The sequence below is a fragment of the Mustela erminea genome, chromosome 19 (genome assembly GCF_009829155.1).
Source record: "Mustela erminea isolate mMusErm1 chromosome 19, mMusErm1.Pri, whole genome shotgun sequence".
Classification (NCBI taxonomy): domain Eukaryota; kingdom Metazoa; phylum Chordata; class Mammalia; order Carnivora; family Mustelidae; genus Mustela; species Mustela erminea.
This window is the reverse complement of record NC_045632.1, coordinates 54,388,046-54,412,729: the sequence shown is the minus strand read 5'-3', so window position 1 is coordinate 54,412,729 and position 24,684 is coordinate 54,388,046. Positions and strand designations below refer to the sequence as shown.

The 24,684-nt window shown below is 51.6% G+C and overlaps 1 long non-coding RNA gene across 4 annotated transcripts; it reads right to left on the bottom strand.

Moving 5' to 3' along the window:
• Nucleotides 1–430: 430 nt before the first annotated feature.
• On the bottom strand, nucleotides 431–24,682 carry LOC116580163. Of its 4 annotated transcripts, none has more exons than XR_004281531.1 (3): nucleotides 23,011–24,682; nucleotides 11,795–11,882; nucleotides 431–1,995 (listed from the first exon to the last, which is right to left on the bottom strand). It is a non-coding gene; the product is annotated as an uncharacterized LOC116580163 (long non-coding RNA). The 4 variants fall into 4 exon arrangements; XR_004281530.1 differs by lacking the exon at nucleotides 431–1,995 and adding an exon at nucleotides 10,450–10,776; XR_004281529.1 differs by lacking the exon at nucleotides 431–1,995 and adding an exon at nucleotides 16,214–16,315 and having other exon boundaries at nucleotides 11,690–11,882.
• Between the last annotated feature and the right edge of the window lie 2 nt (nucleotides 24,683–24,684).

The window sequence follows — 24,684 nt, the reverse complement described above, 5'->3', positions numbered from 1 at the left end:
GTGTCCCTTTGTCACTGTAGTTGCTTTGCGTGTTCTACTGTGTGCGTGGGTGGGTGGTGAGGAGGCTTCTGGGCCCTCAACACATGTCTCGACGTGCAGGCCATTCCTGTCAACTGTAGACACGATGTTGCACAGCAGAGCTCTAGGATTTACTCAGCTTGGGGGACAGAAAGTTTACAACCAGTGAGCAGCTCCCCCTGCCCCTCTCCGCCCGGCTCCTGGCAACTGCCATTCTAGTCTCTGAGTCTAGAAGCTTGAGTCCCTTGGGTGTCACACAGGAGAGGGGTCATGCCACGGCTGTCCTCGGACGGGCTCACCTGGCTTAGCACATGTCCTCCAGGTCCGTCCACGGCACTGCAAATGGTAGGATTTCCTGCCTTTTATTTATTTAGTTATTTATTTTTAAATTTCCTGCCTTTTAAAATTTTATTTTATTTATTTTGGGGGGGATTTCCTGCTTTTTAAAGGCAGAAAAACCGTCGTGGGTACAGATGCCATTTTCTCCACTGCGTATCTGCTGGACGTGCACATGGTCTCTGCATCTCGGGTGGTGTGATTCTTGCTGAGGGAATGCAGATTCTCTTCCCGACCCTGTCTTCCGGTTTGGGGGATACAGATACTGGAAGTGGGACCGCTGGGTCACGTGGTGGTTCTGCTTTTCATTTTGTGAGGAACCACCTCGCTGTCTTCCACAGCGGAACTCCGGTGTGCATTCCCACCCAGAGGGCACGAGGGTTGCCCTGTCTCCACATCCTCTCCAACACCCGTCACCTTTTTTTTTTTTCATACCAGGTGCTCTGACAGGTGTGAGGGGCATCTCGTCTGCGTTTTGATTTGCATTTCCCTGGTGACCAGTGGTGTGGGGCGTCTTTTCACATACCTTCACTGCCTTTCTGTATGTCCTCTTTGGAGAACTGTCTATTCAGGTCCTTTGCCCACTTTCAAATCAGGTTGTTTGTCTCATTGCTATTGAGTTGTAGGAGTTGGCTGCCTAAACTGAGGCTAGTTGGGAAGGGTCTGCAGTCCCCTGGCTTTTCTTTGGGCTTCTCAAGCCTCAGGTTCCTGCTGGGGCTCATTTATTCATTCAACAAACACTTGCTGAGGTCCCTCCAAGAGCCAGGTACTGCTGGGCTCCAGGAAGACAACAGTCATCATCAAAGTCCAACCCCGTGAGCGCATATTATAGATGGGGGGGGGGGCTAGGGCCAGGGTGGGAGGGCTCCAGAGTGAGACCGAGCGATTTCTGAAGCCCAGTTCCGCCCCTCACAGTCTGCATGGCTCCGCACACAGCTGCCAGGCTCTGTGGGGCTCAGGCTCCTCATCAGTGTTAGGGTTACTGTGGAGGAGCAAGTCAGCTAATGCGTGTCCAAGTCCTGGACACACTGTCCATGACACACTGTCCCCGCTGGGCTTAGAGCTGGCTGAGCGGCGCCTTCCCCCAGGCCCTCAGCCTCGTGTAAAATCAAGACAGTTAAAACCAAAGCAAGTGTGGAGGGGCGGCTGAATATACGGGATGTGGAGGCGGACAGGCCTGGCTGGGAATCCCGGCTCCGCCACTTTCTTACCTTGCGTCCCCAGGGGAAGTGACTTAGTGTCCCTGAGTCTGTTCCTCGAGGAGGACGAAAGGCCCTACCTCTAATGGCTGGCGCATGCATCTGGATGTGTTCAGCTCCCACAAAAAGGCTGTCTTTCATCTGATGTCGCTGGAAGCCCAGGAGGGACTGGGGGGCGGGCACCGAGTGGTCCGAAGTTCAAGGACATCAACAGGATGAAGATTCTTTCCAAAGCGGACACTCCTGCCAGCCAGGCCAGCAAGGGGGAAAGCAAGAAAGAAGGAAACTCCCCGCCGAGCCCGCAGTGCGCTTTCTCTCCGTCACCCTTCACCGGCGTGACGCCCAGTCGGTCTCCGCTCCTGCTCAAGGAATGGGATCCCGCATCTGCCTGGATGCTGGACGCCGTGTGGGGCTGCCCGAAGCGTGAAGCAAAACAGGGTCACTGGTGGGGAGGACGGGGGTGCAATGTCATGGGCGTAGCCTGCGGGGTCCTGCGGGGTCCCAAAGCTCCTTGAGGCAGCCAGAGAAAGCTCACCTGAGGACGGAGGTTCCCTTCTGGTCCCTTCACAGGCCAGCAAGCCCCCAACCCGGTGCTTACTCACTCAACAAACACCGAGCCCTTGCTTGACGCCGGACCCTACAGAAGAGTGGCTGGGTGGCATACACATACCGTGTGCTGGGCACTTTAAGCCAACAGAAATGCATTCTCCCACGGTTCTGGGCCCGAAGTGTGAAGTCCAAGTTTAGGGGACAATGCTGTCCATGCCTCTGTCCTCGGTGCTGGCGGCTGCTGGCCATCTCGGGCGTTTCTTCATTGGCGGCTGCATGCCTCCCTCTCTGCTCTGTCTGCAGTGATGTTCTTCCCTGTGTCCAGGTCTCGAACCTCTCTCCTTGCTCCAGTGAGGACACACACCAGTCACTGGATATAAGGTGCTCTAAATTCCGGATGATCTCATCTTGAGAACCTTAATTACATCTGCTAAGACCCTATTTCCAACTAAGGTCAGATTTACAGGGAGGGGCACCTGGGCAGCTCAGTCGGTTAAGTGTCCGACTGGATTTTGGCTCAGGTCATGATCTCAGGGTTGAGGGACTGAGCCCCATGTGGGGCTCCATGCTTAGTACAGAGTCTGGTTGAGATTCTCTCCTTCTCCCTCTGCCCCTTCCCTGCTCTTTCTCTCTCTCAGATAAGTAATTTAACCTTAAAAAAAAAAAACAATTAGGGCACCTGGGTGGCTCAGTGGGTTAAGGCCTCTGCCTTTGGCTCAGGTCATGATCCCAGGGTCCTGGAATCGAGCCCCACATCGGGCTCTCTGCTCAGCGGGCAGCCTGCTTCCCTCTCTCTGCTGCCTCTCTGCCTCTTGTGATCTCTCTGTCAAATAAATAAATAAATAAATAAAATCTTTAAAAAGAATTCACAGGTAAAGAGGGGTAGGGCTTAGATCTTTTGGGCAGGTCATGGTTCAACCCACTAGCCCTGTACTGGTAATAGGGGAACCCGTCAGCGTTCGAGGGAGTGTCAGCAGGAAGAGATTTACCAGCAGACAATGATAAGAGCTGGGTTAAAGGGAGAAACCAAGGGGCTGGGAAGACTTCTCAGAGGAAGTGACCTCAGAACTGTGTCATGAGGGATGCAGGAGAGCTTTCCAAGAGCACCAGAGAGAGAGAGAGAGAGAGAGAAGCTTTGCTACAAACCAGGCTGGTTGGTCAAAGTCGATCAATGCCCTTGAAGTCACAATAGTGGTTCTCTTTGCCCGGGACGGGGCCGAAGGGTTCCGGGGGCTGTGATAGTCTCCCTTTCGATCCTGTAGCTGCAAGGAGCAGCCACTGGATAAAAATGAGCCTTACACCTACCACTTGTGCAACTTTATGCATATCTCAATAAAAAATAAACATTTTAAAAAGGCTGCTGTATATGTTAACAGGTCATGTCTGACTTGTTCCGTGTTCCGTGTTTTCTAAATATTCTTTACTGAGCACATCTTAGTTATACTAGAAAACAGTTTGAAAATTACTCCTGGGGTCGCCTGGATGGCTCAGTTGGTTTATTGTCTGGCTTTGTCTCAAGTCATGATTCCAAGGTCCTGGGATTGAGCCCAATGTCAGATGGGAGCCTGCTTCTCCCTCTGCCCCTCTCCTGCACTTCTCATGCTCAAACTCTCTCTCTGCCTGAAATAAATAAATAAAATTTAAAAAAGAAAGAAAGAGAGAGAGAGAAAGAAAGAGGGGCGCCTGGGTGGCTCAGTGGGTTAAAGCCTCTGCCTTCAGCTCAGGTCATGATCCCAGTGTACTGGGATCGAGCCCCACATTGGGCTCTCTGCTTAGCAGGGAGCCTGCTTCCCCCTCTCTCTCTGCCTCTCTGCCTACTTGTGATCTCTGTCTGTCAGATATATAAATACAATCTTAAAAAAAAAAAAAAGAAAGAAAGAAAGAAAAGAAAAGAAAATCAAGGCTGTCAGCATTCAGCAGAGTGGATACTTCGGAAGGTGGTGATGAGAGGTAAGCTGGGGGGGGCCCTGGGGGTGCCCCACGTTCTGTTTCTTTAGGAGACGTTGGCCACACTGACGTGTTCTGTGCATGAAGACGCACTGAACAAAGTGAACTCATTGTATGCTTCTATTACGCGCGCTTTTCTGCATTAAGTTATGCATCAATAAAAACTTTAAAATATAAGACAGTTTAGGAGTGGGAAGGAATCATCTAAAATCTTTGTGGTTAACCCAAATCAGTAACATTTATTTAATACCTGCCTTGTGCCAGAACCCTACATTCGGTAAATATATTTAGTCCTTGCAACAGAGTTGGGAAGCTCGATCATTTTTGTGTCCATTTTATAGAAAAGGTTTGGAGGTACAAGATGAACTGCGGGGCTGGACTTCACAGCCCAGTGCCGATGAGGTCCGGAGCCCCACTCCCACCATGGACTCCTGTCTCCCCCAGGGAGTTCTCAGGGAGGTGTGAGATGGCATCCCATGATGCTAGGCCTACTGAATCTGAACCCTGGGGATCTGCATTTTTACAACCCCCCAACCACACCCCACAATTCTTTTGTACTCTCCAATATGGGCACCAATGCCTTCCACTGAAACAATAGGGAAAGAAACATTTAAGGAGCCTCTGCAGAGATGAAAAGCAGTCCGGGCACTTTGGGCAGATATACAGAGGTATAAGCCATAAAGGTAAGGAGGCTTTCCTAGCAGATTCCAGGAAGACCACCTCCTAGTGAGTTCCTTTGGAAGAGGGGACATTGATTAACCCTCCCCACACAGAATCCAAGACAAATTCTCCTTAAATACCAATTCAGTGGACCACTCGCTCAGCCCACGAGCATTAGTAATTACCTGGTATGTGTCAGTCACTATTCTTGGCTCTGAGGTCCAGAAGAGGAAGATTCATTCTCTATCAGGAGGTCACCTGACAGAGAATAAATTTTACCTACCTGAGCTGGTTAAAACAAACAAACAAAAAAAAGGTTACACACCTGTTAAAATGGCTAAAGACCACAGACAATACCCAGCGTTGGAAAATAGCCGAGCAGTGTCTTTTTTTTTTTTTTAAGATTTTATTTATTTATTTGACAGACACAGATCACAAGTAGGCAGAGAGGCAGGCAGAGAGAGAGGAGGAAGCAGGTTCCCTGCTGAGCAGAGAGCCCCATGTGGGGCTTGATTCTAGGACTCTGGTATCATGACCTGAGGCAAAGGCAGAGGCTTAACCCCCTGAGCCACCCAGCCGCCCCAGCTGGGCAGTTTCTTAAAAAGGTGCACATACACCGGTCAGAGGACCCAGCAAATCCCACATCTAGGTATGGACCCAAGAGCGATGGAAGCCCGTGTCCATGCACAACCCTGTCTGCTGGTGTCCATAGCAGCTTTATTCATGGTCCCTGAAAATAGGAAATGGGACCCCAATTGCCTTCGTGAAAAGATAAACGAGCGTGCACACACTGAGATGGTCCGCGTCCGTCAGAGGCAAACAGGCGGGCAGACGCCAAAGGGGAAGCTCAGATGCGTTACGCTAAGTGAGAGACCAGAATGGAAACGCCACGACAGTGAGATTCCACTGATGCGACATTCTAGAAGACGCAAAACCACAGAGACCGAAAATAGATCACTGGTTGCCCGGGGCTGGGGGTTGACTACGAAAGAGCACAAAGGAATGGCATGGGGGGCCGGGGGCGGGGGGGAGGTGATGGAATTGTTTTATAGTTCGCTTGTAGCGAGATTGTGCAACTCTATGAATTTGCCAAAACTCATAGACGGTACACCCAAAAGGGTGAATTTTACTGAGTGTAAATCACATTTTACTTAAAAAAATTATAATAATACAGATGATCAGGCCAAGGGTGGGGGGCTGAGGGAGAAGGAGGAATCGATGCCGGTCTGGGAGAAGAGGGTCGGGAAGGCTCCCTGAAAGCAGGGAGTCTCTCTCTGAGGCCGGGGAGAGGCGAGAGCTGTCTGCTGAGTGGGGACAGGAGGGGGCGGGTGACACACAGCAGGGGCGGCCCAGATGACGTGCTCTGGGCAGGGTGTAGTTCTGCTGGAGGGACGGGTGGACATGACCCAAAGGAAGGCAGAGCTTGACTCCCACAGGCCCTGCTGAGCCTGTGGGCAGTGGGGAGCCACCGAAGGTGTTAGAACAGAAGCATGATCGGGAGGATTTCGGGCTTGGACCATCCTCTGGGGAGGGTGGGTTGAGGGAGCCAGGCTGAAGGCAGGACCACCGGTCCAGATATTCTTTGCCCGTGGCTGTGCCTTCTTGGCACCAACATTCTGTGGCTCAGACATTAACCAAACGCTTGCCATGTGCCAGGCACAGTTACAGGAGCTGGGGACAGACCAAAAATCCCCGTGGCTCTTCCATTCTAATGGGGAAGCCAGACCATGAACAAGGAAACAGATTACCAAGGTCATCCCAGAGGACAGGGAGTCCTGTGCCGAAGCAGACGATGTAATGGGGGAAGGGAGAGGGAACATAGATAATAAGACAGTCCCCTTGGCCTCTCGGAGAAGGTGACATCTGAGGACAACCTGAGGAGGAGGAAGAGCCCTAAGTGAGGACCTGGAGAGGGACCTTCTCAGGCACCTGCAAAGAACCCAAGAGGGGGGCCCGATCGCTTTGGCGGGGCACACAGTGGATGCAGAATCCCCAAAAGCCATCAAATGGGGTATAGCCACACCCGCCCAGGGGGTCCCTTCTAGCAGAAGATGGACAGAGCCCGCCCCAATGAGTGGCTGCCTCTCCTGCCTGTGCCCCACATCTTCCATATTTTGGGGGAAGGACAGTCTATGGCCCTAAGAGTGGAGAGAACAGCCAAAACCCCTAAGGGTGGTTCTCCTCCTGGTTCTAAAGGTCACAGCTGTTGCCACTGTAAACAGTGTTCCTGTTGACAGAATCACAGTGGCTCTGGAGACAGGGAGACTGAGGACACACCTGGAAAAGCCAATCTGGACTTTTTGAACTTAAAAAAAAAAAACAAAAACAACAACAACAAAAAAAAAACCGCTGAGCAAGCCAACAACTTCGGTGTCTGGTGACTCACCTGTCGTTCAATCCTCCCTCCCTGTCTCCCGGTCACCGGGGCTGGCCCTGCTGGGCTCACTCCCTGTGTGTCACCTCCCTCAGCCACAGAGCAGTGCCCACAGTCCTTCCCTGACTGAACCCTGGCATCAGGTCAGAACTGGGATGCCCACCAGCCAGCCAGACTACTGACTTGTAAGGGACCGCACCGTCACCGACAAAGTGACTGCTGCCACAGAGTTCCGTTCATTGGGTGACTTCAAACCAGAGAAATTTATTCTGTCACAGTTCAGGCAGGCAGAAGTCCCCAGTCAAGGCGTCAGCAGGGTTGTTCTCCCTGGAGGCTCTGAGGGACAACCTGGTCCACGCCTCTGTCCTCATGTCCACCGGCAACCCTCAGTGTCCCTTGACAGGTGGGCCCATCCCTCTGATCTGTGCCTTTCTTGTCACATGCCTGTCTCCCTGGGTGGGGGAGGGAGGGTGTCTTCTTTTCACAAGGACACCAGTCACTGGCTTTAGGACTCATTCTAACCCACTACGACATCCTAACTTGCTGGACAAAACCCCTAGATCCAAGTATGGTGACATTTTGAGGTTCCCGGTGGACGTGTATTGTGGGCGGTCACTATTCAAACCAGGACATGAGGTCGTCAACAAGACAGAGCACACTGGGCTTGCCGCGGGCCACTTAAAGAATGGGAAGCACCACAGAGCTCAGCTAGAGGCTGGAAAGGTAACTGCCAAGGGAGAAGACGGGCGCCCACAGGACCCCACAGGCCTGGCGGATCATCGGTGGTGACTCAATGGCCCCTGAGGGGAGGGTGTCCATTCAAAAGCCAGCCATGGGAGACTGTGTTTGCCGAAGATACCCCTACCTGCCCAGACCATCTACTCACCTACACTGTGATGTGGACGTTCCTCTGTGGAACCTGGCCAGTCTTTGTAACTTTGTGTGACTGCTCCCTAGAATATGCCAGAAGGGATGACGCATGACAGCTTCTGCTGGCTCAGGACATACGCCGTAGGAGCCCCAAGCGGACTTAAGGAGGCGAGCGGCCCCGAAGCCATCATGTTGGAGAGACCGCACGGACACTGCACAGAAACAGCGCGCCCCCACTACTCCAGGCCCCTCTCTGGCCCCAGCCCAGGCGCCAGACGCCGGAATGAGGAAGTCTTTGAGATGACCGCAGCCCAAGTCAGCATCTGCCCCCAACAGTATGGGAGAGCCTGAGCCAGAACTGCCCACCCCTCCCTCATTCCTGACTCTTAGACGCCGCGATAGATGACTGACGTCTACTGTGGCTTTACGACGAGTTTATTTGTAAAGTGGGCTTGCAGGTTGGGGGCCGAGCAGAATTGTCCAGGGCTCCAGGAGGCAGGAAGGGCTCCGCCAGCAGGAGCGCTCCCTCTTTGCCCTCTCCCGCAGCCTCTTCCTCCTCCGCTCCTCTAACTAAAATCGGAACGAGTATGGGAAATGTCCATTTGCGGGGACACGGATGAAGCCCCAGATCTGTCCTCTTGCTCCTCCCTCTGCCCGACAAATCCCGTGTCACCCTATAAGGCTCCGCTCATCGTGGTATGGGGAAGGGCCAGACAAATTTTACCCCCATATTATTTAAACTAACAGTTAAGAATTGCTTTAAAGGGGCACCTGGGTGGCTCAGTGGGTTAAAGCCTCTGCCTTCAACTCCGGTCATGATCCCGGGGTCCTGGGATCGAGTCCCGCATCGGGCTCTCTGCTCAGCAGGAGAGTTTTATGGAGTTTTATGCCGTCCTTCGTGGCTGCCCAATGAAACCTGTCCTCCTATGGCTGGGGCCGTCCCACGTATGAGGCTACATACACCCCAGGGGACACCAGAGCCTTGCTTTCCCAGACTCCATGGCAGCTCGGGGGCAGGTAACCCCCGCCGCCCCGACAGGCAGACACAGCAGCACCAGGCTTGTGCTCAGAAGCTGGCGACTGGAGAAGCAGGGCTCAGAGGGCATGGACCTGGCAAAGGCATGTCATGGACCCTGGCGCCCAGCGGCAGTAGGATCAGAGATGACAGCATCTGAGCCTAGCAGAACCGGCTATCCTGTCTTCACCGGACTGTCCAGTGCCCAGTTTTGCTCTGCTTCCATCAGTGTGGATTCCAGACTTGGATCTCTGCCCTTCTGGAAAATACACAAGCCACCCAACATCCTTGAGTAAATTCCTTGCTTTGGCCAACGCCGGACCAGGTTCCTGCTCTCCTTCCTACAACTGCTGGACATGTTGTATCTTCAGGGCAATTGCTAAACGTACCAAGAAAACAGTGGAGGGTGTGACTCTTGAGCTCAGGGTCACGAGTTCAAGTCCCATGTTGGGTGTAAAGCACACTTAAGAATCCATTAGTCACCCATACTCGAAGCCGATTTTAGAATTCTGTATCTGTGCAAATATAACCTGTCAAAAAGCTAAGACAGGGACACCTGGGGGCTCAGTCGGTTGGGCGCCTGCCTTGGGCTCGGGCCATGGTTCTGCGGTCCTGAGATCGAGTCCCACACTGGGATTCTCGGGATACTCGAGTAGCGGGGATTTGCTTCTCCCACTGCCACTCCCCCTGCTCGTGTGCTCTCGTGCTCTCTCTCTCTCTCAAATAAATAAATATATTTTAAAAAGAAATACATATTTGAATTGATTAAAAGGACAAAAAAGGGAAATATGATTAATTATGAATCACGATCTCTGGGTGGTTATTTTTCCCATCTCTTTATACATTTCTGCATTTTTCAAATATCTAGTAAATATCTCAATAATCAAGAAAAAAGTACCATGGAAAAGAACTAGAGGCCACAGAATGGGGCAGGGTATTTGAGAATCATGTATCTGATAAGAGACTTGTGTCATGTATCTAGAATATAAAGGAATCTAACGACTCAAAAAGACACGCAAACCAGTAAAAATTGGGCAAAAAAATCCAAATGGACATTTTTCTTTTTTCCAAAGAAGATGGACAAACAGCCAAAAAAATACATGAAAAGATACTGCACATCATTAACCACCTGGGAACTGCAAAATGAAATCACATGAGACACCACACACACCAGGGAGACAAAAATAGAAAAGATAGGAACAGAGGCACCAGGCTGGCTCAGTCGGTAGAATGTGGGACTCTGGATCTCAGGGTTTTGAGTTCAAGCCCCGTATTAGGGGTAGAGCTTTCTTAAAAAAAAATAAAAGAGGGGTAGAGCTTTCTTAAAAAAAAATAAAAGAAAAAAAAAGAAGAAAGACAATCACAAGTGTTGACAAGGATGGGGGGAAATCAGAGCCCTCATACAGCACTGGTGGGAAAGTAAAATGGGGCAGCTGCTTTGGAAAATAATAGGGCAGTTCCTCAAAAGGTTAACCATAGGGTTATGGTATGACTCAGCAATTCTACTCCGAGGTGTAGACCCAAGACAGCTGGAGATACATGTCCACACAAAAACTTGACCATGAATGTTAATATCAGCGTTATTCACAACAGCCAAATGGTGGGAACACAAGGCAGATGTCCACCGCCTGATAGGTGGATAAAGTGTGGTCTGCCCGTCCAGCGGAATGTATCTAGCAACAAAAAGAACTGAAGGATGGTTGCCCACCCACGACCACACAGATGGACCTTGTCAAACATCACACTAAGAAGCTGGTCACGAGACAGCATCGGTCCCATTTACCTGGAACATCCAGAAAAAAGCAAATCTAGAGAGAGAGAGTAAGTGTGTGATTTTAGGTGGTTGAAGAAAAGGGGAAATGGGGAGAAATGCTTAAGGGGCAGGGGTTTCTGTTTGAGGTAATTAAAAAAAACATTCTAAAGTTGCTTGTGGCAATGGTTTTCCAACTGCGAATACACTAAAAACCAGTGAACGGTGTACTTTAAGTGAGATAATGGTATAGTATGTGAATTGTATCTCAATAAAGTTGTTTTAAAATGTTAAAAAAAAAACAACTGGAGGGAAATGTTCAACAGTGGCTTTCTTCTGTGAGGCTTCCTCTTTTCTGTGGGTTTTGGGTTGGTTTTGGGGTATATGTGTGCTGTTTCCAGGCCTTGGCACGAACTGAGGCCCAGCAAATGTTTGATTGATTGAATGGATGGGCAGATGACAAAAGGATGGCTAGATGGGTGGACGGATGGTGGTTGCTGGCCTCCAAAATGGCCCCCCGTGAGCCTCATCTCCTGGGTTTTATTCTCTTGTGTTGCCTCCTCCAACACTAAACAAGGGTTGACTCTGACTGACAGAATCCTGTGGAAGGGACAATGTCTGATGTATGAGGCTAGGATGTAAAAGGCATTGCAGCTTCTGCGTTGTCCCTTGGGCTGCTCTCTTAGGAGGAAGACAGCCACCACGCTGGGAAGACACTGGAACAGCGCTCTGGAGAGGCTCAGGTGGAGGGGACTGAGGTCTCTCACCAACGGCCAGCACTAACTAGCCAGTCAGTCCTGATTCCTGACCCTCAGAAACCAGGATAATGAATTACTGTTTTTTAACCCATTAAGTTTTGGTGCCAGGGAGCAACAGATGACTAATGGAGATCTATAAAGGGGGGGATGATGGATGGATGGGTAGATGGATGGTTGGATGGTTGGATGGTTGGATGGCTGGATGGCTGGATGGCTGGATGGCTGGATGGCTGGATGGAAGAAGGAAAGAAAGTAGGAAGAAAGACGGATGGAATTTCCAATTTGGGTCTTTCCTAGGACTTTAGTTAAAAAACTCACCCAAAAGTAAAGGAGACGCCACTACTCCAATATGATTCTCTTTTCAAAACGCTCCATCTCAACCGGGTTTCAGGCCCAGCAAACATCCCTGCACAAAAGATGCGACGTCACTGCACTTCCTACCACATTTCCTCTCCCTCGCCCGAAGCAGCAGCAAGTGGAAACAACTGGCACCTCTTACATTATTTCAGAAAACGTGTGTAGAGTACTGGTGTGTCTGTTCCGGGCCTGGGCTCTGGGTCGCAGGGTTCCCAAGACAGATCAGACTTGGAACAAACAGCCAAGAAAGCAAGGTAAAAGTGGTGCGGCCACTCAATGAAAGAGCGAGGTTCTGCAGTGTAGACACCACTGGGTCAAAGTGTAGCTCCCCTGCGTGGGCAACTCAACCTCTCTGTACCCAACCTCTCTGTATCCTGACTGCTGGCAGTAGTAATAGAGACCAGCAGCAAATACTCCTGTCCTACTGAGCTCTGTCTGAGAAACAGGAAGGGAAATGGCAAGTCATCCAACTGGCCTTGCAGGGCAAATGCGGCCCGTCCACCAGGCCTCACCCATGGGCTTGGCAACCCTGTTCTTTACCCTGATGGGGTAGTGAGGGCTCTTCCCCATGACTTTAGCATCGACCTCTGAAGTCCCACTGCGCCCCTGGACGAGCCCATCTTTCCTCCCGAAAATGCTGTCACCTTCCCTGGTCTCCCTGGAAACATACCGCATCTACCCGGAGTCAGGGCACGGGACAGAGGAGGGTGGGGCGTGGCTACACTCATAGCCGGGCTCCCCCGGGGAATGACTGTCTTTGGATAAACTCTGTAGAACTTTCTTTTCCTAATGGCATGCTTGCAGCGGGATCCGAGAGCCTGGACTTCAGTTAAAGATAGAGGCGGTGGTTTGTCTCCTGCTCAGTCACTCACTTGCTCGGCTGGGCAGCACTTTCCTGCTTGCCAAGACTGCCCACATGTTCTGTCTCTGTTTATCTCACCCCCGGCCCCGGTAGAAAGGCAAGGGAGGATTTCCAGCCTCTTACAGATCAGGAAACGGAGGCTCAGAGAGGCCAGGCAGCCGGCCTAAGAACACACAGCGGGTTGTTCCCCTTCCTTCCTTTTCCTCCCTTTGTGCTGTTCCTGGGAAGATGACCTTTGCGGAGCTCACTGCTTCTGACCTAGGCTGGCGAAGTCAGCTGGACTCCCAGGGCAGACTGGGACACAGCACAGGTGTTCAACAAATACTTTTAAAAACACGGTCCTGCCTGGGTGCACCTGGGTGGCTCAGTGGCTTAAGCGTCTGACTCTTGGTTTTGGCTCAAGTCTTGGGCTCAGGTCATGGTCTCTGCGTTGCAAGGTCAAGCCCTGTGTTAGGATCCAAGCTCAGTACAGAGTCGGCTTGAGATTTTCTGCCTTCCCTCTCACCCTCCCCCTGCTCATGCTCTTTCTCTCTCAATGAAAAAATAAAATCTTTAAAACAAGACAAAAAAAACCACGGTCCTCCCTTTTTATATAATCATTATGTTAAAAAATAAAAAATACCGGTAACTATTTTTTTTTAAGATTTTATTTATTTATTTGACAGAGAGAGATCACAAATAGGCAGAGAGACAGGCAGAGAGAGATGAGGAAGTAGGCTCCCTGCTGAGCAGAGAGCCTGATGCGGGACTCGATCCCAGGACCCTGAGATCATGACCTGAGCCGAAGGTAGCGGCTTAACCCACTGAGCCACCCAGGCGCCCCAAGGTAACTATTTTTTTTAATGACTACGATGTGCCAGGCGTTCTCCACATGTTATTCTACATAATATTTGTGGCATGTTTTATCTAATGCCCCAGAACAAATATTAGTGCCCCTTTGTGGACGTTGGCAAATATTGGAGACCCCCTGGTCTTGACAACGCTACAGAGAAACGTCAGGTGTGGTCCCCGTTCATGAGCTCTGCCCCAGGGCCATGCAGAAAGTCCTTCACTAAAGGCGACTTGCGTGAAATTGAGTGCTGGTTCCTTACCAGGCTCTGGATGTCGATAAACTGTGAAGAGAGGTGCCCTGCTTTGTGAATTTCCACATCACCTACCACCTGGTATGCGGAAAGGAACAGAGAAGACAAAACAGGAAAAGAAAGAGGATGGGAAGGGGTGGGGGGTGGGGGGCATCCCGGAGGCTTCTCTGTCCTATCCTGTCCCAGGTGGAGGAGACAAAAACCAGAAGCCAACCTCGTTGACGAGGGTCAACCTCCAGGCAGGGTCTCTAAGGTCCAAAGCCCTCCGCCTCCCAGGTCTTGCCTTGACCTTTCTCCTGGAATCACCCGGATTCCAGCAGAAGCAGCTCCCGCAGGGAAGGGGGGCGTATACGCCGGGGACCCAGCCCAGGCAAGCTGGCCAGGCTGCACCCGCACACCAGCTGGGTCTCCACCAGAGGTGGGACTAGAGCCCATGGAGTCCTGGCTGCTGGCCGAGGGACAGGGGTCATCAGCCCCCAGTAAGCGGAAGCCTCCAGCCGGCTGTCCTGGAGAGGAAAGCGCCAAACCACTGCTCCTTTCATCTTAGTCCAGACAGCCTTTTCCCCGCCCTGTCATCATGCCTGTGGGCAGTCCTCAGGGACCCGCCCAGCTCTCCTCACCCCTTCCCAAACTCGGGACCCAAACTGAACGCGGCCACAGGAGAATGGCATGATCAAGGTCAAAGGAAGAAGTGGCTCCTCTTCGCCTGTGCCCATGACCATCTGTCAGCCTTGGTTTCCCCTCTGATCTGGGCTCAGGCCCTCCCAGAGTTAGCCGGAGCCATTGCTTCCTGATTTTTTTTTTTCTCAAGAGGTTAACTATGGGCAGGGAAAGAGAAACTCCCTCATTGATGACAGAATCCCAGGGACCTGGAAAAGTGGGGTAAAAAAATCAGAGTCCTGGGAAGGGAAGAGGGCTGACTCCAAAAGGATGCTCTATGGAGGGACAAGGCTGGGGGCAGGCCACGGAAGCCGCGGGTTCGCAGGATCAATCCCCGGAACAACCCAGCACAAACAGTTACCAGAGCTTCTGGGGCCCAGGCACCAGTCTAAGGACATGTTCCCCGTACCACCCCAGCCCCACAAGGCAGCTGCTGCCCCCATCCCACAATACAGCTGAGATACTGATGCACAGAGGGTGAGTGTCCCACCCAAGGTCACCCCCTCAGGAAGTGGCAGAACCGGGATTTGAACCCATGATGTCTAGCTCCTGATTTTGTATCTCCCTGTCCACAGTGTGACCTGAGGGCCTTCCCCAATGCCTGTGTCCTACTTGAAACCCCAAGACTTTGGGCAGTTCCTCAAAAAAGTTGAACATAATCACCACATGATCTAGAAATTCCACTTCTAGGTATACACCCCAAAAAACTGAAAACCAGGTCTCAGGCATTTGCACACCCATGTGTGTTGCTCACACATTGTTCACGAAGGCCAGGATGTGCGAGCAAGCCAAGGGTCCCTGAGGGTTAGGCGAAGGAGCACAACTTGGTCTCAACAGAGAAGGAGACGATATTCAAACAGAGAAAGGATGGAAATTCTGACTCACACTCCAACAGGGAGGAACCCTGAGGACATTATGCTAATTGAAATAAACCAGTCACAAAAAGGCCAAGTCTGCAGGATCCCATATAGGAGGCACTTTTGGAGGGCGGTCCGATGGGTCAAGACGGAAAGCAGAGGTGGAGCTGCTGGGGCTGGGGCCGGCGGTGGGGAGTTGTGTTGAACGAGGAGGGACTTTCAGTCCAGGAAGATGAGAAAGTTCTGGAGGTGGAGAATGGTGACGGTTGCACAACAGTGTGAGTGTCCCTAAAGCCACGAACTGTACACTTCATGGTTAAAGATGGTTCATTTTATGTTACACATATTTTACCACAATGAAACAAACCTTGACCTAGGGCTTTGGGATGGCGCTGGGCTGGGCACGCCCCAACAGGGACTGACATTTGCTCTTTGACCCAACTGGCCGGCTACAAGCCACAGAGCAGAGGTCACACTCCCTGTCAAGCCCAGCTTGAGGGCTGTACCTGCTACAGGAGGGAAGCGGGGGACGCTGGGACAGGCGGAGGTGGGGAACAGACGGGGGGAGCTGCGACTGGGTTCCCTCTGCAGGGCCTGGGGGAGAGGGTGAGCCCTGGCTGGCTCAGACCCGCTGCAGGCTCTGCCGGACCCAGGCAAGGCCCCAAACCCTTGCTGTGTCCCAGGCTCTCTGCCTAACATGACACATACAGCACCACGTTTATTTCTGCAACCTCTGGAAGGGGTCTTCTTTGTGCCCATTGCATGGATGGGAAAACTGAGGTCCAAGAAGAAAATACAAGTACACATTTCTCAAAGCCCATCTTCTTCCCAGGCCGCAGCTCCTTGGCCCACCAGGGGCACTCATGGTTGAGATGCCCAGGGCTAGGCTGGAGCATTTACCCAGGGCCGGGGTCCTCACCTCCCTGGGCATCCAGACGGGTCTGGCTGGAGTTCAGGAGTCATGAATCTGGGCCACATCCTCCATGGAAGTTTCTGGAGGCAGTTTCAGCCCCCGTGGAGTCTGAAAGGAGGGTGGGCAGCCGGGGGTGTGGGCAGTGTTTTAAGTCTGGCTGAGAGAGAGCTCAGGGAGCCCACTCCCTGCTCTCGGGGGCTCAGGGGAGGGCCTGGAGGGGCGCGGATGGAAGTGCTGGTGGAAAAGGGCTCTCTGCCCAGGCGGCCGAGCCCTTCCAGGAGAGACACAAAGGCCTCATGGCTGCCATTAGTGCCGACACAGCGGCCTCCGCCCCAGGGAAAAGAGGAAGTGGTCAGAGCAGCAAGAGAGAACCTTCAAAGAGGACATGTCCCAACTCCTATCACCCCCTCCCCTCGCGGGAAAAGGGGCCGCCACCGGGCTGGCCTTCTACTTCTGGGAACCTCCCACCCAAGGAAGTCGGGGGAAGACAGAACCTGCTTTAACCCCACAGTGACCTCCTGAAAACTCTCTAGAATTCTGGGGGCCTCCAGGCCTCCAGCCTTGGGGATCCCCGAGATCCACGGGACAGTGGGGGTCCCCAGTCTAGTGGCCAGCACTCAGCAAGCTCAGAGCACTCGGGAAATGGAGGGGCGGGACATCACGGTGAAGAATGTGCCTCTGGAGTTGTGGGTTCAAATCCCGCCTCTGGCCAGGTTGCTCACCTTCTTTGGGCCCCAGTGTCCTCATCTAGAATGTGGAGACAACCAACTCCTCTAAAGACCGGTGAGGGCTCAGTGAGGCGTGAGATGGTGATCGCTAAAGGCAATGCCCCCTCGGCAGATGTTTGATAAAATACAGCCACTCTCATGCCAGGGCTGATCTCAGAGGCCCGGGGGCCCGGGGCGGGCTGGCAGCAGGTGGAGGCTGGGCCCAGGCTACATCCAGAGAAAACCAGCCATGGTTTTCCGTTCCTACCGCAAACGGAAAGAGAACCGGAGAAACCTTAAGAACGAAATGGGTTTGATGATGGGGTGATCCCCATCTCTCCAGAGGTCCACCTGGAACTCTCTTCAAGGTAGAGTCTAATTCTCAAACACCTCCAGGGAAGGAAGTAGCCCCACCCCAAAACAGCAGAGCATGAAAGGTCAGGGACACTATCTCAGGGGCTGAGCCAGAACTCTGCTGCCTCCCATGCAGCAGATGTCACTTGATCTGTCTGTTGTCACCAGGGGTTCAAGTCTAGCTCTGAAGGATACCCAAGACTGCTCTAGGCTTATGGTACAAGAGGCTTTTGCCGATCTCATGTTCTAGCGTCAAGAAGCAGTCAGCTGGGCTGGGACCTGAGCGAGGCAGGCGAGGGGCCTAGGGTGGGAGCCTGAGAGGGATTGCCTCCTGAATCTTTTCCTTTTAGGGTCTCCCCGGGCCCCTCACTCATCTCACTCTCTCCAGACCTTGGCAAGCGATCTCTGGTTCCCACTCCTCCCTCTTTCAAAGAGTACAGCCCCCTCCACTTCCAAACTATCCGCCAAGAACCAAATAGGATGCTTTGTGGGAAGATCCTAAAAATGAGAGAAAGGAAGAAATGGGAGCAATGCTTTGGGCAGGAGGCTCCTTTCTTCCTCAGAGCCCTTCATGTCACAGGGTAACTCGTTCTATTAAGACGGAGACCGTCTTCTACTTCAAGTTCAGCAACCTCTTTTCCAAAATCCTGCCCACCCCCCCAAGGAAGCACTGGAAATATAAATAGAAACTCTTAGAGACACGGTACCAGAAGTATACCCCCATTTTGTGTGACAAAAGAACAAGGGACAGTAATATTTTAGAAATTCACTTAAGAGGAAACACAATTGGCCAACTTAAAAAAAAAAAAGGAAAAGATGGTCAACCTCACTACTCTTCAATGAAATGAAAATGAAATGCTCTTTTTACATTTGAATCAAATAATTTGCTTATTTAACAACATATTAGAGACACCTTTCAAGGTCAGCAAATTCAGCAAACTTCATTGGTCTTGGTTATGTTTATTGACTGGTTGTTTCCGGTTCTGTGCCTTTGTTTCTCTTATAAGCAGTGCTTGTTTCTATATGTATCTTTGAATACTTGGGTGAGAATATTTACAGAAAAAAAAATTGTTTTCCATTGTAAACGCTGGGTCACATATCAAAACATAAACGTATGTTTTAAAATTTGACAGAAATGTCCAACTGCCCTTCAAATACTCTACTTTTTGACCTGATGACAATATCCTCTATTACTTTATTATTTTTTTAATTTAAAAAGCCACTTTGTTAAAGATTTAAGATGATAGAGATGGTAAAAAAGCAAGCCAGATGGGCTCGGGGAAGAGGCTCTTTGGCTGAGTTAACTCTTGGTCCCCCAAATAAATCCCCAAACCAGTTGTGCATGAACATGTAAATCAGACCCATGTTTTGGGTGCCCAGCGTTGACTTCTGTTTCCTGCCTGGAGAGCCCCCTGTAAACTCAACAACGGGAAGGCAGCTGGGCTGAGCTTCAGTGAGTATCCAGCGCCTGGAAGTCAGCCCCACCCATGCCCTTCCACCCTGGACCCTCTCCATCTGTATCCAACCCTCGGAACTTGGAGAGGTCACCTGCAGGAGGGAAGGAGCCAGGCTGGGTCATCGGAAATGTCTCAGTTTCCATCTCAGCTCTAAGAGTGTCTCACTGCACTTGTCTGACTTCAAACAAGTTGCTAAGACTTGCTGGTCCTCAGTTTGCCTAATCTACAAAATAGGTCCACTAAAACCTGCCTCACTGGATCGTGATGAGGGGCAGATGTAGGAAAGGATGTGAAAGTAACTGGTTTTCCTTCCTTCTGTTTTGGGTTTCCCAACAGGTCTACAGCTGGGGAGTAGGGGAGCCCAGTCTGGGGTTTTCTGACCACAAGTGCTTTCCCAGAATCAGTCTTCTTCGAAGTTATTATTATTATTTTTTATCTGAACACGTTATACATGGACATGATACAAAATTCAAAGGGTCTAAAAGAGTAAGAAAGAAAAGCAAGACTTTCCCACTCCTGACCCTCCTCCCAAGTCCCTGCCCCAGGGGCAGCCTTTGTCATCTCTTTCTGGTATGTTCTCTCTGGGTGTTTTGTGCATTTTTGCCTCTGCACCTTGCCTGAAACAAACAAACAAACAAACAAAAGGTTGCCAGTGTTTCTTGAAGCTTTTCCCCCATCAGTGCATAAGGAGCTTCCTCATTTGTGTGTGTGTGTGTGTGTGTGTGTGTTTATGTCTACTTTTTACTTTGAAAGTTTCAATACTAGAAAAAAATTGCAAGAAGAGTAACATGAGCGCCCACAGTTTTAAACTTGGATTCACTGATTATTAATACCCGCTCCCTTTGCTCTGTTTCTCTTCTCTTTCTAAACTTTCCAAGAGCCCAGAGTTAGTTCAGCAGCTATCTACTAAGAAGGACATTCTCCCACACAGCCACAATAACAGTGATCACACTCAGGAACGTCAACACTGATACAATGCTATTATCTAATATAGAGCCCATAATCGAATTTCCTCAGGTGTCTACAATGTCATTTTTAAGAATCCAGATTCCATCGAAGGATTGCTCAGTGCATTTAACTGCTTTGTCTGTTTAATCTCGCTCAATCTCTCAGCCTATTTTGTCTTTTACCACCACCAACATTTTTGAAGTTCTAGGACAGTTTTGCAAAATATCCCTCAGTCTGGATTTCTCTGACAGTTTCTTAAGCACTTTTTTTTTTTTTTTTGCAGGACTGTTAGGGTGGATTACGCTCCTTATTGTCAATGGCACATAGTATCCAAGTGCATTACAATTTATGTAACTTGTCCTTTACCCATAGAGAGAAACATGGTTTCCAATCATGTTTCATAAACAATGCTGCAGTGAATATTCTGAAACTTTTGTCATTTTGAAACTGTCCAGTGTGTAGGATACTTACCAGGGATCCCTGCACCTACACAGACTCCCCTTTATGAAGGATACATGCATTACTACTCCCACTAATACCGGGTGAGGACACTCGCCCCAGAAGGCCGTCTTATTTTTTAACTTGCATCTCACTGTGCCCTAGCTAGTAAGGTCACACACGTCGTCAGGTCTCTGGGTGAGAAGATTGCCTTACGTTTCCTTACATGTCCCCCTGGAACTGGCAAGAAATCCTACTTTCCAAAGACAAAGTCCCAAGTGCTCCAAAGGAGCACGATTTAAAAAAATATATATTTTATTTATCTATTTTTGAGAGAGAGAGAGAGAGCGCGCGCACGCGCGCACAGGAGCGGGGAGAGGGGCAGAGCGAGAGGGAGAAGACGCAGCAGACTCCTGGCTGAGCAGGGAGCCTGCCTTGGGGCTTCATCTCAGGACCCTTAGACCATGACCTGAGCTGAAATCAGAGGCTTAGCCCACTGAGCCACCCAGGCGCCCCCATCCCGGCCCCCGGAGCACCACTCTTGCTCCGGGTTACAAAAATCATCCCTATGCTCTGGAGGTCTGATTCAAGAGGGAGGAGGGACTGGTTAAGCGAGAAAGGCGTTAGTTGCTTGATGGGTCTTATCAAGCCTGCCGAGGAAAAACTATTAACTTGCCCATTGTACAGATAAGGAAACTGAGGTTCTCGGAGGTTACAGCCGGTTTACTCCTCCGGTTGAGGAACAACTGACTCAGGCCCGATTGGCGTCACAGAGGCATGTATAGGTTTTATTCTCCAACCCCCTTGGGTGTTGGTGGCTGGGAGAGACAGAAACAAAACCTACAAATTCACTCCAAATCTACAAATTGTTAACCCCCAACCACCGCCTTTGGTTAGGGTGAATCACCTCGGCCACCGCCGCGAGTTCTCAGATGCCTTGAAAACTACTCTCCCCAACATGCACCGCTCTCACGGACTCTTCCGGCCTCTGCGGACTACATTTCCCAGAACACAGTGCGCCCACACGGGCTCACTTCCGCTTCCGGCCCCGGTGATTCTGGGTGTTGCGGTCTCCGTGCAGGGCGAGGAGCCGCTCGGGGCTGTCATCCCCACAGGGCTCAAAGGTGTGTGTGGTGGGGGGAAGGGGGGGCAGATGTCACACTTATAAGCCAGGAGACACAGGGGGGACCCCGAAAGCACTTTCCGCCTTCCTTTAGCCAGCAGGCTGGCTTTGTTCGTGGGGCAACGCCCCGGGAGCCCTCGGTTGAGTCTGACCCACTTTGGGGTTAGTAGAGTCCCCTTAGGATCCTGGCACTCGCTTACAGTTTTCCAAGGGCCGCGAGAGCCTGTCCTCCATTCTGTGACACCGTGTTGCCTCCCTGAGACACCCGCTCCCTTCCAAGCAGGAAAGAAAAAGGAAGGAAGCCCCTCTCACCCGCCGTCTTGTTCCTACCCATTGTTGCCCCTCCAGCGAGGCGGGCTCGGAAAGTTGGAGCTCTCCGCTCTCAGGCTCCCCCTTGCTCTACGGATCCCACTCAGACACCACGTCGTGTCCTGTGAGAGCGGACCTAATGTGGCCTCATTCTACGCACCATCCCATAAATCCCCTGCAGCCTGGCTCCCGGAATGTGCCTTGCTCCCTCTAACCCCATGCCCTTTGGCCAGACAGGTGCCCGGACTGTGCTAACTTCTGCTCTTTGCATGGCTTACAGCGGTTCCCGTGTCATTCAGAGTGCGACCCGGAGACAGAAAGCACCCCGGTTCTTTCAACTGAGCAAATGCAAAGAAGGGTCAGGGGTTCTAGTGACCCAAAGCGGCTTCTACCCCCAGGGCTGGAAGAACAAAGGAAGCCGCGGACTGAAAATTTAGAAGGTGCAGGGAGGCTACTGGTGGGCTCTGGGCCTCTGAGGGGCTGGCCAGCTTAGACATCACCTCCCAAGAGAGGTGGTCCTGACCCTGGTACCCCACCCCCCAGCAGAGCACCCCACCTTTCCCTTCAGAACACTGTCCACAGACAGCCATGCGGTGCTTGCATGTCCTGGTGTTTGACCCCAGTCTCTCCACCGGACCCCCCAAAGCAGTGATTAGGCACATTGTACACCACTGGGTTAAGTGTCCCCCACTTTGTAGACAGAATCATTTCTCAGAGACACTGCACTGGGAGTCCCTGCGCTGGCTGGACTGGGACTCTGCCATGTCGCTAAACTCTCCTTGAGGGGCTCCTGGGTGGCTCAGTCAGTTGGGCATCTGCCTTCTGCTCAGGTCATGATCCCAGGGTCCTGGGATCAAGCCCCATGTCGGGCTCCCTCTCAGCAGGGAGTCTGCTTTTCCTTCTTCCTCTGCGCCTCCCCGCACTCATGCTCTCTCTCCCTTGAATAAATAAAATCGTAAAAAACAAAACAAAACACCCTCTCCTTGATCTTGAACCTGCTCTTTTCCCAGGACTTTGCTGGAATAGAGTGATCCAGGGGGGCAAAGATAGGCTCCTGAGCATAGGAGGGTGCCCCTTCCAGGGGCTGTACAGGTGACGGTCAGCCCCCCGGAGAAGGAGCTCAGCTTTAAGCACTCAGACCCTGAGCCCTCTTCTCTGACCTTAGGACTGGGCCCTGCCTTGAACATGGCCTGGCACCTACTAGGGGCTCAGTAAATATGTGTCGAGTGAATGAATGGGACCTCACCTCTGTTTCCCAGGACACCAGTCCGCTTGGAGTAATTAACTCTCTAGGTCATCTTTTAGCTGAGGACGATACTGACTTAAAATGTCCCTGCCACGGTACATTTTATGTTATATGTTTTTACAATTTAAAAATGTTTTCACGGAACAACCCTTCCCCCCCTCCCCTGCAGGTAATAAGGCATGTGGTGCAGGGGAAGTACAGCTGCTTTGGGGCCGCACTACCTGAGTTTGCACTGAAGTGATTCCTCCTCCAGGCTGCGTGGGCTTGGGCAAGTCCGATGACCTCTCTGAACCACCATTTCCTCACCTGTAAAATACACCTCAAGTAACCTTAAAGCCCAGCACCCTACGTGGCACATCGAGGCACTTTATACATGTTTGTTTCCTCTTTTTTTTTTTTTTTAAGATTTTATTTATTTGAGAGAGAGAGAGCCAGAGAGAGCATGCGCGGGAGGAGGGGCAGAGGGAGGGGAGAAACAGACTCCCTGCTGAGTGGGGAGCCTGACTCTGGACTTGATCCAAGACCTGCAGAGCAGGACCTGAGCTTAATCTCTTAAAATGACTCTTAATCTCTTAAATGACTAAGCCACCAGGCGCCCCTCCCACCCCGAGAGTTTGTTTCCTCTTGTTGTGAGCGCCAATCACAGCTCAAACAGAGAACCACCCTCGACTCCCTGAGAGTGGGTCACTGGCCCAGCGCAGGGCTGGATCAAAGCCAAGGCTGAGAGGCCCGGTTCATGGGAGAAGGGGGCTGCCTTGGGGGGAACTCCCTTGCTCTATGAAGCAAAGAGGACACATGGATCAGAACCCTTTTCAAACTTGCTGAAGCAAAATGGGGAATTTATCGTCTTACCTATTGGGAACTACCGTCAGGTCAAGCTGGATCCAGGGACTCAAAAGACCCTCATCAGGGTTGTGTTCCTCATTAACACAGTGACTGGGCAGTAGGGCGCAGTGACTCACAGGCCCCTGAGGGCAGGGCAGGGTTGGTGACTATGATTGATAGCCCCACTGAATCAGCTCCCAGGGGAGAAGCCTTGACAAAGTTACCAGAAGAATGAATACATATAAGATGAGCAGTAAACCTTACTATCTGCCACACACTCTTCTAAGTACTCCTTCTTGTTAACTCATCAAATCCTTCTAATAACCTTACAAAATAGGCCTGATTTTCATCACTCCCATTTTACAGATGAAGAAGCTGAGACACAGGGCGCCTCAGGTCACGGTCAGTGAGGGGCAGAGCTCGCATCTGGCCCCAGACAAGTCTGCCTCCAAGTACCAACACTGTACCACTTCCTCCTGTGGCCTCGCCGTATCAGACAGTGATGAGAGATGGTCCCGACAGGGGCAGCCCCAGACGGGGCCCCGCACTCTCCTGGAGTGGTACCGAGAGCAGCTGCGAGCGCAGCAGGCCCAGCCTTCAGTGCCTCCGCATCGGGAAAATGCTGGGAGCTCCTAGAGGACTTACCCCGCGTTGAGGACATCCCCAGGCTCCACCCCAGGGGCAAGAGTCCCGGCTTGAAGAGCCAGATGCCTGCTTTGCCACTGCCATAAGCTGGCTGTGTGACTTAGGGCCAGTCACTGCCCCTCTCTGGGCCTGCTTCTTCCTCTTGCAAATGAGCAAGTTGGGCCTGACTCCCCAACACTGAGGGTTCTCTCAGGGGAAAAGTTGGGGATGAACTGTCCCAGCTTGTGGTTGGCCACAAACTGCTCTGTCTGCAGGTGCTGGGAAAACAAGGTGTCCCCTGTCCCCAGCACACAGGTGGCTCTGAGCCCCTGGAGGCACTCGGCCCAACTGTGAATGCGGCTTCCTCTCCCACGACCACCCTTTTTCCGAGGCCCACATCACTCACCATGCCTGGGCCCACCCCGACCCGGCCAGGCCGGCGCCCT